Source organism: Aegilops tauschii, chromosome 3 (genome assembly GCF_002575655.3).
Source record: "Aegilops tauschii subsp. strangulata cultivar AL8/78 chromosome 3, Aet v6.0, whole genome shotgun sequence".
NCBI lineage: Eukaryota > Viridiplantae > Streptophyta > Magnoliopsida > Poales > Poaceae > Aegilops > Aegilops tauschii.
Window position 1 is genome coordinate 392,001,709 of NC_053037.3, and position 17,209 is coordinate 392,018,917.

Below are 17,209 nucleotides of genomic sequence, written 5' to 3' on the forward strand. Positions count from 1 at the left end.
CTGCTTTGTGGTAAATAACAGTAGGATACTGTGACCTTTATGTGTAAAGGTGTCCTGAGATTTCAGGAAAAAATCTGTATGCGACAAATTGTCATAGGTCGCACTGTTATTGGACAAAGGAGGGAAGATAGAACAAGATATCTTTTCATGCCCCTCAAAGTTCAAACATGTTCTTGTGATAAAATTTGAGAACGATGGAGACTTAGAACAGATCCACTAAATGCTTACTTTGAGCCTCAGCGAAAGAAAAGTTGGACAAAGAAACAAATCGCAATAGTTCCTTCCAATTGTGATAGAAAAAGGATCTCAGCACACTGGACCACGTGGCAAAACCAACATTTTTTCGCGAAAGGAGTAAAATAGATTCATTCAATGATTGATCCTATGATTGCTCTTCAGCCCTAGTCAGCATCACAACTTGATAATAGTATCTGGCATGGATAAAAGAAATTGAAATAACCAAAAAGCATATACAGGGAACAACTCAGGAAAAAGCATGTTCTGGATCATTCCCATGAGAGTAAATGGACACAAATATTTTCTACCTGCAAGCTACACAGTCAGTACTGTCCCTGAATGACGGTTGCATATACAGAGGGATAAATTCCTTATCTATCCTTCTTTGCAAATCCCTCATTCTGACTGCCAAGGTGGGTCCGGGAAGATACCAAAGCACAATCTCACTATCCATCCCTACAGAGACATCCCTTTCCCTTTGTCTAGTGAACATCCTTGTGGCAATATTTTTCTGTCTACAAGACCATTGTTCACCATGCTCACGGCATTTTTAACAAGCAACCAAACTATATCACAGTTCTGCTATCAAATACCTCAATAGGCACCGCCTTCTTTCTGTAAAACCACATCGAGGATTGTGCTCTCACATGATAATATGGCAAATGTCATTAAAAAGGTAGTTTTAACAATACATTTACAACTAAATATGGCCCAAATACATACATCAGGTGACTACTTGTTTTCTGAGAAAGCATAAATTTAGGTGGCTAGTGCCCTATCTATCTTCTTCCATATTATGTATGCCCTTACCTATAAGAATTTTTTTTTATAACTGATGGTTCTATCACTCTTGGTTTTTTATGTTGGGTTACCATATACATCATGTTGGTGTACAGATAGCTTAGAGTCAAACAGACAAAACATGCCACTCCAATGTTTTATCCAGCATATAGACAGGCAGGTGCAGTACAGGTCTTTGAGCATTTGGAAGGAAAGAAACCTCTCATACTCTTATCGTTTCCTACAGAGTTTGAGTTTTCACTCTGATGCCCTTTTGCAGATAGAATGAGAAACACAAAGCACCAAGGTAAAATTTAGATATCTCTGCACATCACATATATCTGCTTGCACGTATCGAGGTTATCCATGCTCTATGGGTTATGTGCAACCAAGCCATCAGAAATCCCTTTATAGCATCGATGTATGCAAATTCCATAGTCTAAATCTAGCATACGTGTAGCTCAGCATGAACTAGATTTGTTGCAGTACCTCCAAAAGCATGTTTATGTCTTTATCATATCTATGGTCCATTGGTCCTCCAAAAGGAGATGCGTTCTTGGTTTTGTTTTGCATGTATGATTCATTACTTTTGACACCTTGGTTGGTATCTGTTCTCAGCTTCTTGCCTACGTGTGTGTAGATTTGCCTTATTATTCCCCCACACTCAAAATCCACACAGAAACTGAAGAACCTATCTATTTCCGTTTATGTTTTTTTCTGCGTTGATAGTAACTTAAAAGTAACCTAACAATGCACATCTACCGTTGGTTCTAACACATCTAAAATAAGTTTTGAGGACAGACTGTGGTCTGAGGTCACCAATCCAACCATGAGATCACCGAACTAATTAAATATTTCCCTAGTTCAGTTGATGCACAACCAGAGCTTTAACACCTGGCAGCAACGAGATTGAGGAAATACAGTACATGACATTAAACACCAGAACCACAAGCAATCGACTTCCTCTGCATACATATATATTGTGTGAAAGATAGAACCCAACACTAGAAGTTAAATGAAATATTACCATTTAAGTGTGTGCTATCATTTTCATTCCAGTAGTAGAAAATAAAGATCACGCGGTTTTTAGCCATCTCGCATCTTGCCTTGATTGATTCAATGTCACATAAGAACAGATTCCTTCATGGCGACATCCATGAGTGGGGGCAACTAGGCAAGCGACGGAAAGCTCCGCACTACGCCAAGGGGAGCCTAGAGATCGACACGACACCCTGATTCCTCGACAGCAACCTCCACGGTCGCTGCCGGCATCCATCCACGACCGGATGGGCGCGCCGACCCGCTCGACGCCGTCCGGAGCGCAGCCGCAGGTTCCGCATCCGGAATTGGCAAAAGGGGGGCAGAAGGGTAAACACGATGCTCGGGAAAAGGCGGCGGGAGAGCGAGTGCGGCGTCTCTGCCTGCTAATAGGGCATGAGATATGATTCTTGCAGGTGGTGGAGTGAGCGAGTTACCGCCGGGAGGCGCCGGACGGGGGAGAGGCGGCCACCAGCGCCTGCGGGCCGCGGCGGACGATTTGGGTGTCTTTTGCGGGTGCTGCTCCGTTCGGCGCGGCGGCAGTGAGATACGGCCGGCCGGCTGGCCCGAGAGCTCCTAGCAGACGCCAGACCTGGTCAGATGGGCCGGGAAGCTAAATGGGCTGGCCCACCGGTATGTTTAGCACACTAGCCCACCTGATTTTGAGTTGTTTTGGGTCTATCTGGGCTGTTTTGGGAAAACGTTATTTCTAAACCGACTGATTTCTCAGTTGCGTAAACCTCCTCTCGCGCACGCCACGTGTCCAGCCTCACGCTACACTCCCCTTCCCTTATCTCTCCTGAATCCTCTCGTTCCCACTTTTCTCTTTCTCCCGATCTAATCCCCTCTGCTCTTTCTTTCTCTCCACCGCCCCTCCATTTCACCCCCTCTTCAACGCGTGCAGGGCTCACGCGCCACCGCCGCTAGCCATGCCCTCCGATTCTGGCCCGCGTGTGCTGCATCACCCCTCAACGAGCTCCTGCCACGACCGGTGTTGCCCTGCGGTTGTTTGCGTGCACCCACGCCGGTGGTGCTGCCGAATAGGAGTGCTGCAACCGGTGGTTCTTGTCGGAGGCAGGGGTTGCTACCACGCAGATCTCGGCGGATGGGGAGAGCTGCAGTACAACACGCCGGTGCAACAGACGCAGTTGTCGTGCTCGCAGATCCGCCGTCGTCGGCTGCGTTTCAATGGAGCACGCCGGGGGCTACAATGGAGCGCGTCCGGCTACTATGGAGCTCCATCGTGGCTGCAACGGAGCTTCGCTGCGGTTGCAATTGAGCGGGCCGGTGCTCCAATGGAGCTTCGCCGGAATACCGCCCGCCGGGGGCTGCAATGAAGCTTTGTTGTGGCTTCAACGGAGCTTCGCTGCAGCTGCAATGGAGCGGGGCCGGCGCTCCAATGGAGCTTTGCCGGAACACCACGCGCCAGGGGCTGCAATGAAGCTTTGTCGCGGCTTCACGGAGCTTCGCCGTGGCTGCAATGGAGCGCGGCTGGGGCTCCAATGGAGCTTCGCCGGAACGCCACGCGCCGATGGCTGCAATGGAGCGTGGCCAGGCTCCAATGGAGCTTCGCCGGAACGCCGCATGCGGTGGCTGCAATGGAGCGTGTCTAGATGCAATGGAGCTCCGCCACGGCTACAATGGAGCGCGGCCGGGGCTGCAACGGAGCTTCATCGTGGACGCCGATGGTGCTGCGTTAGAGCTTTTTTTCACACCGCGGTGCGGCCATGGGTCTGTAGTGGAGCTTCGCCGGGGGTCGTTGGTGTTGCGTTGAAGCTTTTGTTTTCCATCGGCTCCCAGTATTGATGCATGGAGCTCTGTCCGGCGGCTCCGGTGCTGCGAGGTCACCGGCGCAGGTGCCATGGTGAGGTGGGATTGATGGTGAGACACCATCGTTGTGCTCAGTGCAGAGGAGGCGCGAGTCGTTGCGTGCTATTTCTGCGTTGACCTGATCTAATGGCTACGCATCGGCTAATCTAACGGCTGGCGAGGAGGCTTATGTTTGTATGTTATCAGCCGGCTGATTTGTAGCACTGGCCCTGTTTTGAGGGCCTAATATATTAAAAAAATACGTTCTTTACAGTAAATGGGTCGTGTAGTGTCGGCACTCGTGCCGAGCCTCGCGGCCTAAGGAAAGCCCTTGGACGGCCACATGCTAGCACAACCTGATTAGAAATGTGTCGGGCCTCGCCAACACGGGTATGGCATGCGGGCCATCGGGCCAGCACGCCAAGACCGGCCCATTTGGCCATATTTGGTTGATGCTCGTGTGTGTCAGAGTGCCTTCGTTGAAGCCTACACAAATAGGCAGGCCCACTTTTCCAACGAAGCTATTTTTTATGTTTACCTCTTCGGTTTTTTAGTCTACTCTCACCCGAAAAAATCAGACGTCATTTTTTAGTCTATTTGAAAAAGTGAACAAAATTGGAAAATGCGAAAGATAATAAAACATGAACAAAAAGTTTGAACATTTCTTGAAATTGTGAACAAGTTTTGAATTCTGGATAATTTTTCAAACTGTGAGCAAATTTTAAAAAAGTGAACAATTTTTTGAAAAACGTGAACATTTTTTTAATTGATATTATTTTTAATTTTTATTACTTTTTTGAATTTTAAATTCCTTTAAAAAATGAATTTATGAAGAAAAAAACTGGAAACAATCAGCGATGGAAGGACACTTGGGTGGCCCATTCGTGCCTACCCTTCGGCAAAGGCTCGACTATTTTCCGCCCGATGGCCCGTCGCCACGTGGAATGTTGTCGGGACTATAGCTGGTTAGATGGGCTGAATCTCGGAGGCCGGTGTGTTAGCGCGCGTGTTTGGCCCATGACGTGTGTGGCCTGGCACGCGGCTAAACATGTCGTGCCTCGTCCGTGACATGCATGGGGCCGTGCTCGGTCTCTTGAGTGAGGCCTGCATGTCGCCACTTCATGGCCCATTTATTTATTTCTATCCTTTTTAAAAGAAAAAAACTGATATATATATATATATATAACCCAAATTGGCCCAAAAACACGTTGGCTGGTGGCACACGTGTCAGGCCGGGTCGGCATGTTTACCTCATGTTTGTCGTTGGGCCTTGAGGTGAGGCACGTTTAAGTGTGGGTCGGGTCATGTTGTGTCATGTTGGTTGTTATCTCGTAGAAGTGGTTGGGTAATCCCTAAATGTACAATTTTTCTGGTTATGTCTTCTCCTCTTTACTTTTTATATTCTAAATGTAAGTGTGAAGTAATCTAACAATAAGTATTTCCATCAATGAGAACCAAGATTTATTGAACCAATATGAGTTATTCTAGTAAACAAAGTCACATGTACCTGCACACAAAACACAACACACTCTTGCCCCCCAATGTATTAAGAAGGTTGTCAAGTTTCTTGTCCTGCTGGTTGCAAGGGTAAATTTCACAGTATGGTAGGAATTGGTAGATGGATAAAATAAAATAAAATGGTACAACAAAGAATAATATTTTGTAGATGTATTCATTTATTATGGAAAATATACCCCGGGGCCATAGGTTTACTAGAAGCATCTCTCAAAGCAGATAAGTGTGATGTGGGTGAAAAATTACCGTTGGACAATGATTAAATTGCAATATTTATATTTATGACTATGATCATTTGTAGTATAATATTTTATAGGGATTACGTCTATGATATATAGACCTTTATCCAACTATATCTACGGCTAGTACTCCACCTCAAGACTGTCATGCAATATGCATCTCAAAGTATTAAGTTCATAACAAACAGGGCATTGCAATAAGCATGATGACATAATGTAGACAGTAAAACTGTCATCTAAGCATGACAAAGAAACTATCGTTTTATCCTTAGTGGCAACTATACAATACGTGTCCGGTCCCTTATTGTCATTGAGATCAAATTCATCGCAAGATCGAACCCACTAATATGCATCACTTCCTCTGAAAAACTACCTATCAGTCTTGGCAAGAGATGACAAATAGATCAAAAACATACATAGCTATTTAATTATACAGTAGAGAAACTTCAAAAAATTCAATATAATTCAATGAACAGTCTTATCATAAAGTGGCAATTCATCATATCCCAACAAACACAACCACCAATTACATCATATTGATCTCAATCATCCGAGGCAGCTCACGAGAACTTTGTATTGAATCATAAGGGAGAGAGAATGCCACCTAACTATTGCTATGGACCCAAAGGGTCATAAAGAAACTACTCACACATGGTCATGGAAGCAGCAAGGTTGATGAAGATGACTCCGATGATGGATTCCCCCTCTGGGAAGGCGCCGAAATAGGTCGCCATTGAACAGAAAATTACGATTGCGTAAAAATCAGGAAAAATGGTATCGATGGTTTCTCGACTTATGAGATTTATAGGCGAACGAATGGGAGTAAGGCGGTGCCCAGGGGCACGCGGCCATGCCACACGGGTGCCCCCTGGCTGCGCACTGATGGCTCTATATTTTATGCATTTTTAGCTCATTTATTGCATGTTCTCTGCATATATCATGTCCCAGTGAACCAGATATGCGTCCATTATGCATGATTATCTATTTTTACACTTTCCATTATGAGCATTGCGTATTCGTGTTTTTATTTGGTTTTTACTAGTTTCCTTTGTTTTCTTGTGTTTAGAGGTGTTTTGGAGCAACTTAGGACCAATACAATGAAAGGACCAAAGACGGATTCAATACACAGGACTTCTAGTACCATACGCATTTCAGAGGGTGGAAAAAGTGAATTTTTTTAAGTGCTCAAAATCAAGCTCTAATAGCACTCACGCGTCGGTGTCGCTCTCATTAATCCAACCAGTCCAAGAATGTCAAATTCGGAGTCCGTATGAATAAATAACGACCAAAATATCGAAGAGTCCAGAGCACAAGATGGTGTGTGGTGCGACCGTGACGGTCGTACCACGAGAAATCATACTATAAAGTTGTCATTTTAGACGAGATTCTTAACCGATTTCGTTCGCATTTGATCCCACATGATCCTTGGCTGATAAGTGAGGGTTTGGGAGAAGATTTGGATTATCTTGAGCCTTTGGATGCATCTCATCAACAGAGGAGACTGAGGAGGTGTCCTATATATGCACCTTCGACCCTGGTCGTCGCCAAACAACTTCCGAAGCGAGGGCTTGACCTTCAATATTGTCCTGCTCCGCAGTAGCTGCCATGCATTACTCAGGCATACCGCTTTTGCTCGCTTCAATGCGGTCAAACATTACAACTATCCCCAACTTAAGATGCCTGGTCCACGCGGCATCATCACGGTAAACGGAAAAACGGAGTCCTCCTCCGTACAGAGGAGCATACTACAGCTACTGCGTCCGAAGTAGAAAGCGGTCTTATCAAGCCGCACATTTCGTCGGCCGTCAAGCCGTCGGTCTCCATTAAACAGGACCGATTAATCTCAGAGCTGGATTAGCAGTTCGGCCTCCGTCGTCCACCCCATATAGCCGCGAAGCCTGTCCCGCGCACACATAATTATGCACTTAAAATACCCTGGCTACCGGCGGAGGCACAATGCGGAAGGACCTATAACACTATCCGCACTCTCATAGTCTTTTCCTTTTCCTAACCATTTTTTATCTTTTACCACATGTGACTATATTTGCTGAGAAGTCCTTTAACCAAGGCAAGGCAGCGCAGACGTGCGACAGGAGGTCCAAATGCTTTTTGTAGACCGCACTCCTCATTTCCAACCTGTAAAGTGCCCTTTTTCTCAGCTTTCGAACCCCGGCATGTCAAATAGCCTTGGTGGTAGCGTTACAATCTGTAAACATCGGCTTGACGCATCATTCAGATGACAGTCAACATAACTCGTATTCAGTATTCACTTTTCTCAAAGAACTGAATTTTGCCTCTGTGGTTATTTCATGCACGCATCTCGGCATATATTGCCAGGGGCTCGATATGGCAACATACGAGTTGCCTACAAGTCCGAACAGCTTTATGGCATACTTCGGCATCACGAGTTTGGCCTTATATGCATCAGCTCCGAATCATCTCTTTGGTCAATAGTTGGGTTGCCCGGCTCCTGTGCTTACTACCTTACGTTCCGCTCTATCGGCTAGGGTAGTAAAGGGAGAACTACTACGATTGTGTCCTAGTTTGTCCGGACGACCACCTCAGTAGAGAAAGCCGAAAACTGACTATCACGATACGGCAAGAGCTGGTCAACCACTCGATGACTCACCGGAATCTTCGCGATTCCTTCCATGTTACATGATGGACCGTTCTTCTGGTCACGTATGTAAATGCACCGTATTCGGATAACCGCGTACATACCAGGGGCTATCTCGTAGACCCACCGTCAAACTCCTATGGCTAGGTGAAAGTGTTAAAACCCTATAGTCTGATTGCCTGGTTCGCTGCATTGACACCTCCTTAATGGACCAAGACGTTGGGTCATGAGTGATCAATTGCTTTTCCAAACACCCCCGCGTTACACGCGAGGGGGCTGAAGCCGACGACTGGTAAACTTTCAGATTATATAAAAAACGGCCGCACAGGAGGCACCAACAACTTTCAGACAAAAGTATAAAAGGCATAGTCCTGATATATCAAAATATTGTTTTTACAATTTTGGTATATTTCACTCGAACATAATATCTTTCGAGCACTGACCCTCTATCAAGCGGGCACCCTCTAGGACATCCTCAAAATAATGCTCTGGCATGTGATGGTCCTTGCCCTTGGGTGGACTTTTTGCTGCAATATCGGTGGCCTTCATCTTCGCCCAGTACGTGTTGACGCGGGCAAAGGCCATCCGTGCACCTTCTATGCACGTTGACCGCTTAACGGCGTTGATACGCGGCACTGCATCAACAAGTCGCTGCACCAAACCGAAATAACTATTCGGAATTGGCTCAGTCGGCCACAGCCGGACCACGACGTCCTTCATGGCAGATCTAGATATCTTGTGGAGCTCGACCCACTGGGCCATCTGTTCGTTCAGCAACAGCGCACGCTTTGGCATGCTAAATTGCGACCAGAAAATCTTTTCCGTTGCATGTCCTTCTTGCGCTTGGAAAAACTGCGTCACATCAGAGACACTCTTCGGCAAGTCCAAAAATGCGTCTGGAGAACTCCACATTTGATTAAGCGGGGCTTACTTCGGATCGCCGAATTTAGTTTGCAACAAGAAGGGCTTACCGGCCACAATTTCCCCAGCTTGCCGGATCTCCTCCCGAGCCGCTCTGGACTCGGACCGTGCTTCCCTCGCCTCTTGTAAGGCCTTGCCAAGATCGGCCGCTCTGGTTTCGCTATCTTTCTCAAGCAATTCGCATCGGCTAATGGCATCCTTCAGCTCAAGCGCCATAGTAGATATTCTCTCCTCGCACTGGCGCCGAGCAGCCTCTTCGGCCTTTAATTCAGCAGCTGCCTTTTCGGCAGCCGCATTGCTCACCCTGGCTTGCTCCTTGGCCCGGGCAAGCTCAGCCCGAAGGATCTCAACTACGGCGGCACTATCTGCAGTTATGCATATCTCAGTATACAATTCTCAGCGTCATGCTCATATTATAATACTTGCATATACTGACTGCCCCAAAGACATACCTTGCGCCTCGTCGAGCCGCTTGTTAATAAGCGTGATGTCATCATCCGCCACATCAAGTTTCTGCTTTAGCTCTGCAACCTCTGTAGCTCGGGCAGTCGCCAGGGATGCAACAACCTGTGTTCCAATTCATCAGATTATTTCCTGGGCATATCTTCTTTGATCCTCTGCTCGCCTCCCTTCGGACGCCGACCAGAGTCTCAGGGGCTACTATCTATACACAGGCACATTTTGCGTTCATAACACAATTAAAAATATTACATTACGTACCTCGAAGCCTCTTAGCAGGCCCGTAAAGGCTTCATTCAATTCGCTCCTCGCGGACAGAATCCTCTCAATTACCGTACCCATTAAGGTACGATGTTCCTCTGAGATAGACGCACTTTGTAATGTGTCCATCAGAGTGTCCGGCACCTCCGGATTCCTGGGAGCTGCTGCGGGAGTACGGACTCCCTTCAAAGGGATACGCCTACTCGACCCTAGAGTCGTCTTCAACCGAACGCTGGATTGTTCAGGACCCTTGTTTTCGGTCCCCTTGGGGGCTGCACCCCCTTGGCCCTTGATGGTCAGAGTATTATCATCAGATATTGTCTTCATTGCCCCCCGCACTGTTGGATGGTCGGGCGAGACTCTCCGGGACGACACCTCGAAGTCGTCCACCCTAAGGGGTGAGGAACCTGGTGGAGGTGTCTCGCTTTCCATCATCCCCGGAGTCAATTCCCCTGATGAAGAGGATTGTGGAGGAAGGCAGCGGGACGGACTGTGAACATATAGTTTAAATGTTACTCTTGTAACTCGAAAAGAACGGAATATGTCTAGAACATCTTTGTCCACTTACGGTCCCGCAAGGGGCTTGTGAAGGCGCTTTGCGGCGACATCGGCTTCCGAATCCGAACCGTCTGACAGGGATATTTTCCCTCTCTTGGGTGCCCCCACCTCCAGGTCTTCGCAGGCAGTCCTTTTCTTCCCATGGGGAGAAGGGTTATTACCTTCTTCTTTCCCTTCGCCTTCATCTTCAGAGGGGGGAGCTTCAGTCTCCCCGGACGTGGCATCCAATATGCCTTTAGGGTAGAGGTCACCTCCGGCCTCTTTACTCTTCTGCTTGTCCTCCGGTGCCGGCACTTGAAGCGGCGTCGGGGCTAGCATCCTCATCAACAAAGGATCAACTAGGTTTTCGGGAAGTGGAGCCGAACACCTAATCCGCTCCATCTTCTTTATCTAGCCCTGGTCAAAGATAAAACCCTCAATACATAACTATGGGGGAATCAGCCGAGTTGCGTCCAGAAATTGGATGCTTACCGAGGTATCCGGATGGTTGCAGTCTAGACCGATGTCTTCGGATGCGTCCGGCCACTGCTTTCGCGATTTGAAAAATAGTTTCCACATCCCTTCGTGTGTTGTGCCGAAGAATTGCTAGAGAGTCCGCGGTCCTTCCGGATTGAACTCCCACATACGGAGAGGCCGTCGCTGGCACGGGAGGATCCGGCGGACTAACATCACCTGAATCACGTTGATGAGGCCGATGTCCTTTTCGAGGATGCTCCGGATACGGCTTTGCAGTGTCTGCACTTCGTCCGTTGATCCCCAACCTAGCCCCTTATTGATCCATGATGCGAGCCACAGTGGAGGGCCAGATCGGAACGCTGGCACGGCAACCCAATTGGTACCGCGGGGTTCGGTAACATAGAACCACTCCTGTTGCCATAAGTTGGAGGTCTCCGCGAAGGTGCCTTTTGGCCAGATAGTATTGGGAAGCTTGCTCACCCTGGCGCCGCCACACTCCGCCTGCTCCCCGTTGATTATCTTCGGTGTCACATTAAAAGTCTTGAGCCATAGGCCGAAGTGTGGGGGGATTCGGAGAAAAGCTTCACACATGACGATGAACGCTGAGATGTGAGGAAAGGAGTCCGGAGCTAGATCGTGAAAATCTACCCCGTAATAGAACATGAGCCCTCGAACAAAGGGATGGAGAGCGAACCCTAGCCCTCGGAGGAAGTGGGAGATAAATATGACCCTCTCGCCGGATCTGGGAGTAGGAACAACCTGCCCTTGAGCAGGAAGCCTGTGGGGGATTTCCGCGGTTAGGTATCTTGCCACCCGGAGCTTCGCAATATCCTCCTCTGTGATAGAGGAGGCCACCCACCGACCTTGAGGGCTGGATCCGGACATGACTGGGAAGCTCGAGGCGATTGAACCTTGGGTGTTGGAACTCGAGGTTAGAGAGGTTGAAGAAAGGCTTGGCATAAAGGAGAGAGGGATGGGTCTCAGCCCCTTTATAAAGACGATGAATATCAAACGCCTCCTCCTAGGCCTTAAAACCTGCCTATTCTTAAGGAATAATGCCAACATAACGGTTGGATTACCCATGCCCGTATTGATGAGAATCCCGCAATAAGGGGACACGCTCTCTGCTTTGACAAGACGTGCCAATGAAGCCGCATCTCGAAATATGGAGCGGCAGGCTAAAAACGGTTCGAAATAATAGCCGGGCGGCGACGTGATGTCACGCTACAAAAAGTTGTCAGCAGATTGGACTCGTGGAATATTATACTCTCTGCGGTTGTGTATGGAATTTGTTTTGTAGAGCCGGACTATATTCTCGTGTTCGGAGACTATTTTGGAGTATACGGAGGAGGAACCCGCCTTGCAATGCCGAAGACAATCAGCGCGCCGGACACCTCGTCATTGAAGCCTGGTTCAGGGGCTACTAAGGGAGTCCTGGACTAAGGGGTCCTCGGATGTCCGACCTGTTGATGTGGGCTAGACTGTTGGGCTATGAAGATACAAGACCGAAGACTCTCACTCGTGTCCGGATGGGACTCTCCTTGGCGTGGAAGGCAAGCTTGGCGTTCGGATATGAAGATTCCTTTCTTTGTAACCGACTGTGTACAACCCTAGTCCCCTCCGGTGTCTATATAAATCGGAGGGCTTAGTCCGTAGAGGCAACAATCATAATCATACACGCTAGACTTCTAGGGTTTAGCCATCACGATCTCGTGGTAGATCAACTCTTGTAATACTCATATTCATCAAGATCAATCAAGCAGGAAGTAGGGTATTACCTCCATAGAGAGGGCATGTACCTGGGTAAACATCGTGTCCCCCGTCTCCGGTTACCATCAACCTTAGACGCACAGTTCGGGACCCCCTACTCGAGATCCGCCGGTTTTGACACCGACAGCCGTCTCATCTTCGTCCTACACAAGTCACCATCATTCAAGATCAACTCCACTGCTGCTCCACCACCATAGAGGAAGGGACAAGTCCAAGAGAAGAGGAGGAGGCTCCACCACGCGCACCGGCCTTCGGGCCAGTGCACCTCCACCACGCCGGTGCCACCCTCATCTTCGCCAATGCTTGCACCGCCACCACCATCATCGGCAGCATCCCCACCATCACCGTCAATGACGCTGCCGTCTCCAGCACCGCCATGCCTTCTCCCTTCACCATCTCAACATCGGCTTGTAACTTGACCCTAACCTTTATGTTAGCGGTTCACATGTTTGAGTATTTGTACTAGTTTTCGACGATATGGATGAATTCTATATGATACTTGCTGCGATCCAATATCTTATGTTCATGATTCAAGTTAGTAGCCTTTGCGAATGTTGATAGGAGCACTCAATCACACTAATGCCTTGTTACCATGAAGTATATTACTATCATTGTAAGGGTTAGGATGATGAGGTATTTAGAGGCGACAGTAAAAGTCTCAATTCCTCGCCTTTGCAATTGATAGGGGATTAACAGAGAACCCCTGTGAGGCCGCGTCCACACGGAAACCCTTAAGTATCATAGTGAGAGCGTGGGGAACCTACGGTAGTGGCGTATGTGGCATGAAGTCTACGAGAGAGTAGAACATGTTATATACCCGACTCCACCCACTTATGCGTCTGAAAAGTGAATTAGAGATATGATAGTTCATATTAATAGTAGTGATTTCAGAACCCTAGAGAACACTTTACTACTCACACTAGTGAAAAAAGTGCTAGCCACAACTTATGTTGGTGACGCGCCATTTCACAGCAACGCCACCACTATTTTTTTAAATAGTGCTGCCGTACGCTTATTTCGTACGCCATTGATACGACCGTACCACCGGCGTAATATTTTTCTCCAACGCCATAGATGTTTTCTGAATTTATTTCCTGTGGGCTCCCGTTTTCTATGGCGTGGCCCATTATGCCCACGCCAGCACTATCCATGTTCTAACTGGCCCTGCGTCCAGTAAAAAACACCAACTCCGATTCACCCGTTCGTTTTCACCTCCCCCCCTCTCGAGCAGCGCCGCCCGCCGCCCGACTACGCCGCTCTTTGCCGCCAGAACTGCGTGGCCGCCGCCAACTCGAAGCTAATCGGTGAGATTTCCCCTCTTCCCCTCGCGAAGCTTCTTCCCCTCCCCAAGCGTCTCCCTCCGGTGGCGGATCTGAGCGAGAAATTTTATATATTAGTATTGTGAAATTGATTTATTAGGTACGTGATATTGGCATGGAAAATTGGTATATTAGGTTTGTTGCCATATTTATAGTGAGATACCATTTCGAATATGGAACATAGAAGAATGGGTGTGAGTTAATTGAATACACAAGATAATGTATTACGTAGGAGGGTTTTTTCCACGGTTACATCCAGCAACATCCTTGTAAATTTAACAGAGTACTCAACTAATATATTTCACTGCCTCTCCCAAGACATAGAAATATAGCATGTCAACAATCCGTTGCAGTTCACAACTAGAAACTATTTTTACACAACTCGAAATTTCCTGCTCACTGGTGAGCCGGTGTAGATTGTAGAGCCAATGTACTACATAAAAGCACAAGACTGTGAGTACTTCTGAAAGCATTTACAATAGGCAATGGAGCATATGGTGTCAAACAGTCATTTATATAATCTCCATACAACTTTTATTTCGATTTAGTTGTTAACAGAAGTTGTTGGGAAACATGAACATCTTCACACAACTGTGATTTTGAATTGAATTTTGTAAAAGCAACCTTTGTTAATTTACAGTCTCACATGTGGGTAGTGCATTTGTTTATTTGTGTACAATGTGAGTGCACAATTCAACTTAATTAGTGGTCAATATGTTTTGTGTCGAATGGAGCAAGAACCACCATGTCGACTGTGCAAGTCAAGATGCCGGACCAGCCTTTCTACTACTACGCTGTTCGGCATCTACTTCCAGCCTAGTTTTATTCTTGCAGTGGTAACAAATTATATGAACCTTCTAACCGTTATTTTTGTTTTGATTTTGTTGCTATTTCCACTAATGCTTTTTGTGTGTGCTTTTTTTTCTTAAACAGATTGTCCCATGCAATGTGAGATCGGCATTCAATGAGCTCACCGAAGACACAGTGACCTTCGACGCTCCAGGGGGGCCTACACTATGCAGGTCGAGAAGGGGCGAAAGATAATCCAGGCTGGAGGAGATGAATGGGATCGTTCATCGCCCACACGGGTCTTAGTGAGGGTGAATTGATCAGCTTCCCCTTCAGAGGAGAAAGTACTAGGCTTTCTATTATCTATGTGAATTTGATTGCCGATACTGAGGATTCAGATGATGAGGATTCAGATGATGATGAGGACCCACTTAATGAAGCCCTCTATGCTCAAAGACTGAGGCTGAGCGATGAGGAATCGGGCAATCTCTGGGACATACTTCCGCCACGTGAAGACTACGTAGGGATGCCATTCGTGACCCGACTCACAAGGACGAATATGAAACAACATGTCATGGTATGTGTTACTTAGTGTAGTAATTAGATGATATATATGTGCATGTTGTAGTAATGTGATGATATGCTTACTGTAGTAATGTGATATGCTTAGTTAGTGTGTAGTATAATGTGATGATATGCTTAGTGTACGTGGTAATGATATGATATGCTTAGTGTTGAATCTGATGATATATGTGGATTCAAATGGTATGCTTTGTTCATAATTGCGCATGACATGCTCATTTATCATGTCTACTGTTTTCAGAAATTACCTAAGAAGCTATCTGTTAGTTGTGGCATCGAGCCGGATGAAGAAAGCATGGCTGGACTACGCCTTACTAGAAGGGGCTCCATCACCAACTATGCCTATGCAGTGGTCACGGATGGTCACACTATCTTCAACCGGGCGGGGTGGAAAAAGTTCCTTCGTGGCAAGAATCTTCGGGTTGGACAGGCCATCCTACTCACTGTTATGAACACCACGCGCCATGACTTGAGGATGATGATCATGATCAAACTCATTTAGAAGTGGCTGGGCCATTTATGTGAAATGAACTGCTTATTAACTATGTTAGCTCGTGTTTGTGAGTACTTGTCGTTTATTACCGCACCGCTATATATCTAGCTACTAATGTGAAAGATCGAGGATGTCGCCTAGAGGGGGGGGGGTGAATAGGCGCTTTAAAATAATTACAGTTTAGGCTTGAACAAATGCGGAATAAACCTAGCGGTTAATTTGTCAAGCACAAAACCTACAACAACTAGGCTCACCTATGTGCACCAACAACTTATGCTAAGCAAGATAAACTACTAGGTGATAGCAAGATATATGACAAGAAACAATATGGCTATCACAAAGTAATTAAAGTGCATAAGTAAAGGGCTCGGGTAAGAGATAACCAAGGCACGCAGAGACGACGATGTATCCCGAAGTTCACACCCTTGCGGATGCTAATCTCCATTTGGAGTGGTGTGGAGGCACAATGCTCCCCAAGAAGCCACTAGGGCCACCGTAATCTCCTCACGCCCTCGCATAATGCAAGATGCCGTGATACTACTAAGGGACCCTTGAGGGCGGTCACCGAACTCGTACAAATGGCCACCCTTGGGGGCGGTCACGAACCCGTACACTTTGGCAACCCTTGGGGACGGTCACTGGTACCCGTCAAATTGCTCGAGGCTATCTCCACAACCTAATTGGAGACCCTGACGCTTGCCCGGAGCTTTACACCACAATGATTGAGCTCCAAACACCACCAACCGTCTAGGGCGCCCAAGCACCCAAGAGGAACAAGCTCAAGGGTACCAAGCACCACAAGAGTAATAAGCTTCTCAACTTGTAACTTCCACATATCACCGTGGATAATTCAAACCGATGCACCAAATGCAATGGCAAGGGCACACGGAGTGCCCAAGTCCTTCTCTCCCAAATCCCACCAAAGCAACTAATGCTAGGGAGGAAAATGAGAGGAAGAACAAGAAGAAGTGAAGGAAATATGCCCTAGAGGCAATAATAAAGTTGTTATTTATATTTCCTTATATCATGATAAATGTTTATTATTCATGCTAGAATTGTATTAACCGGAAACTTAGTACATGTGTGAATACATAGACAAACAGAGTGTCACTAGTATGCCTCTACTTGACTAGCTCGTTGATCGAAGATGGTTAAGTTTCCTAGCCATGGACAAAGAGTTGTCATTTGATAAACGGGATCACATCATTAGAGGATGATGTGATTGACTTGACCCATTCGTTAGCTTAGCACTTTCATCGTTTAGTTTATTGCTATTGCTTTCTCCATAACTTATACATGTTCCTATGACTATGAGATTATGCAACTCCCGAATACCGGAGGAACACTTAGTGTGCTATAAAACGTC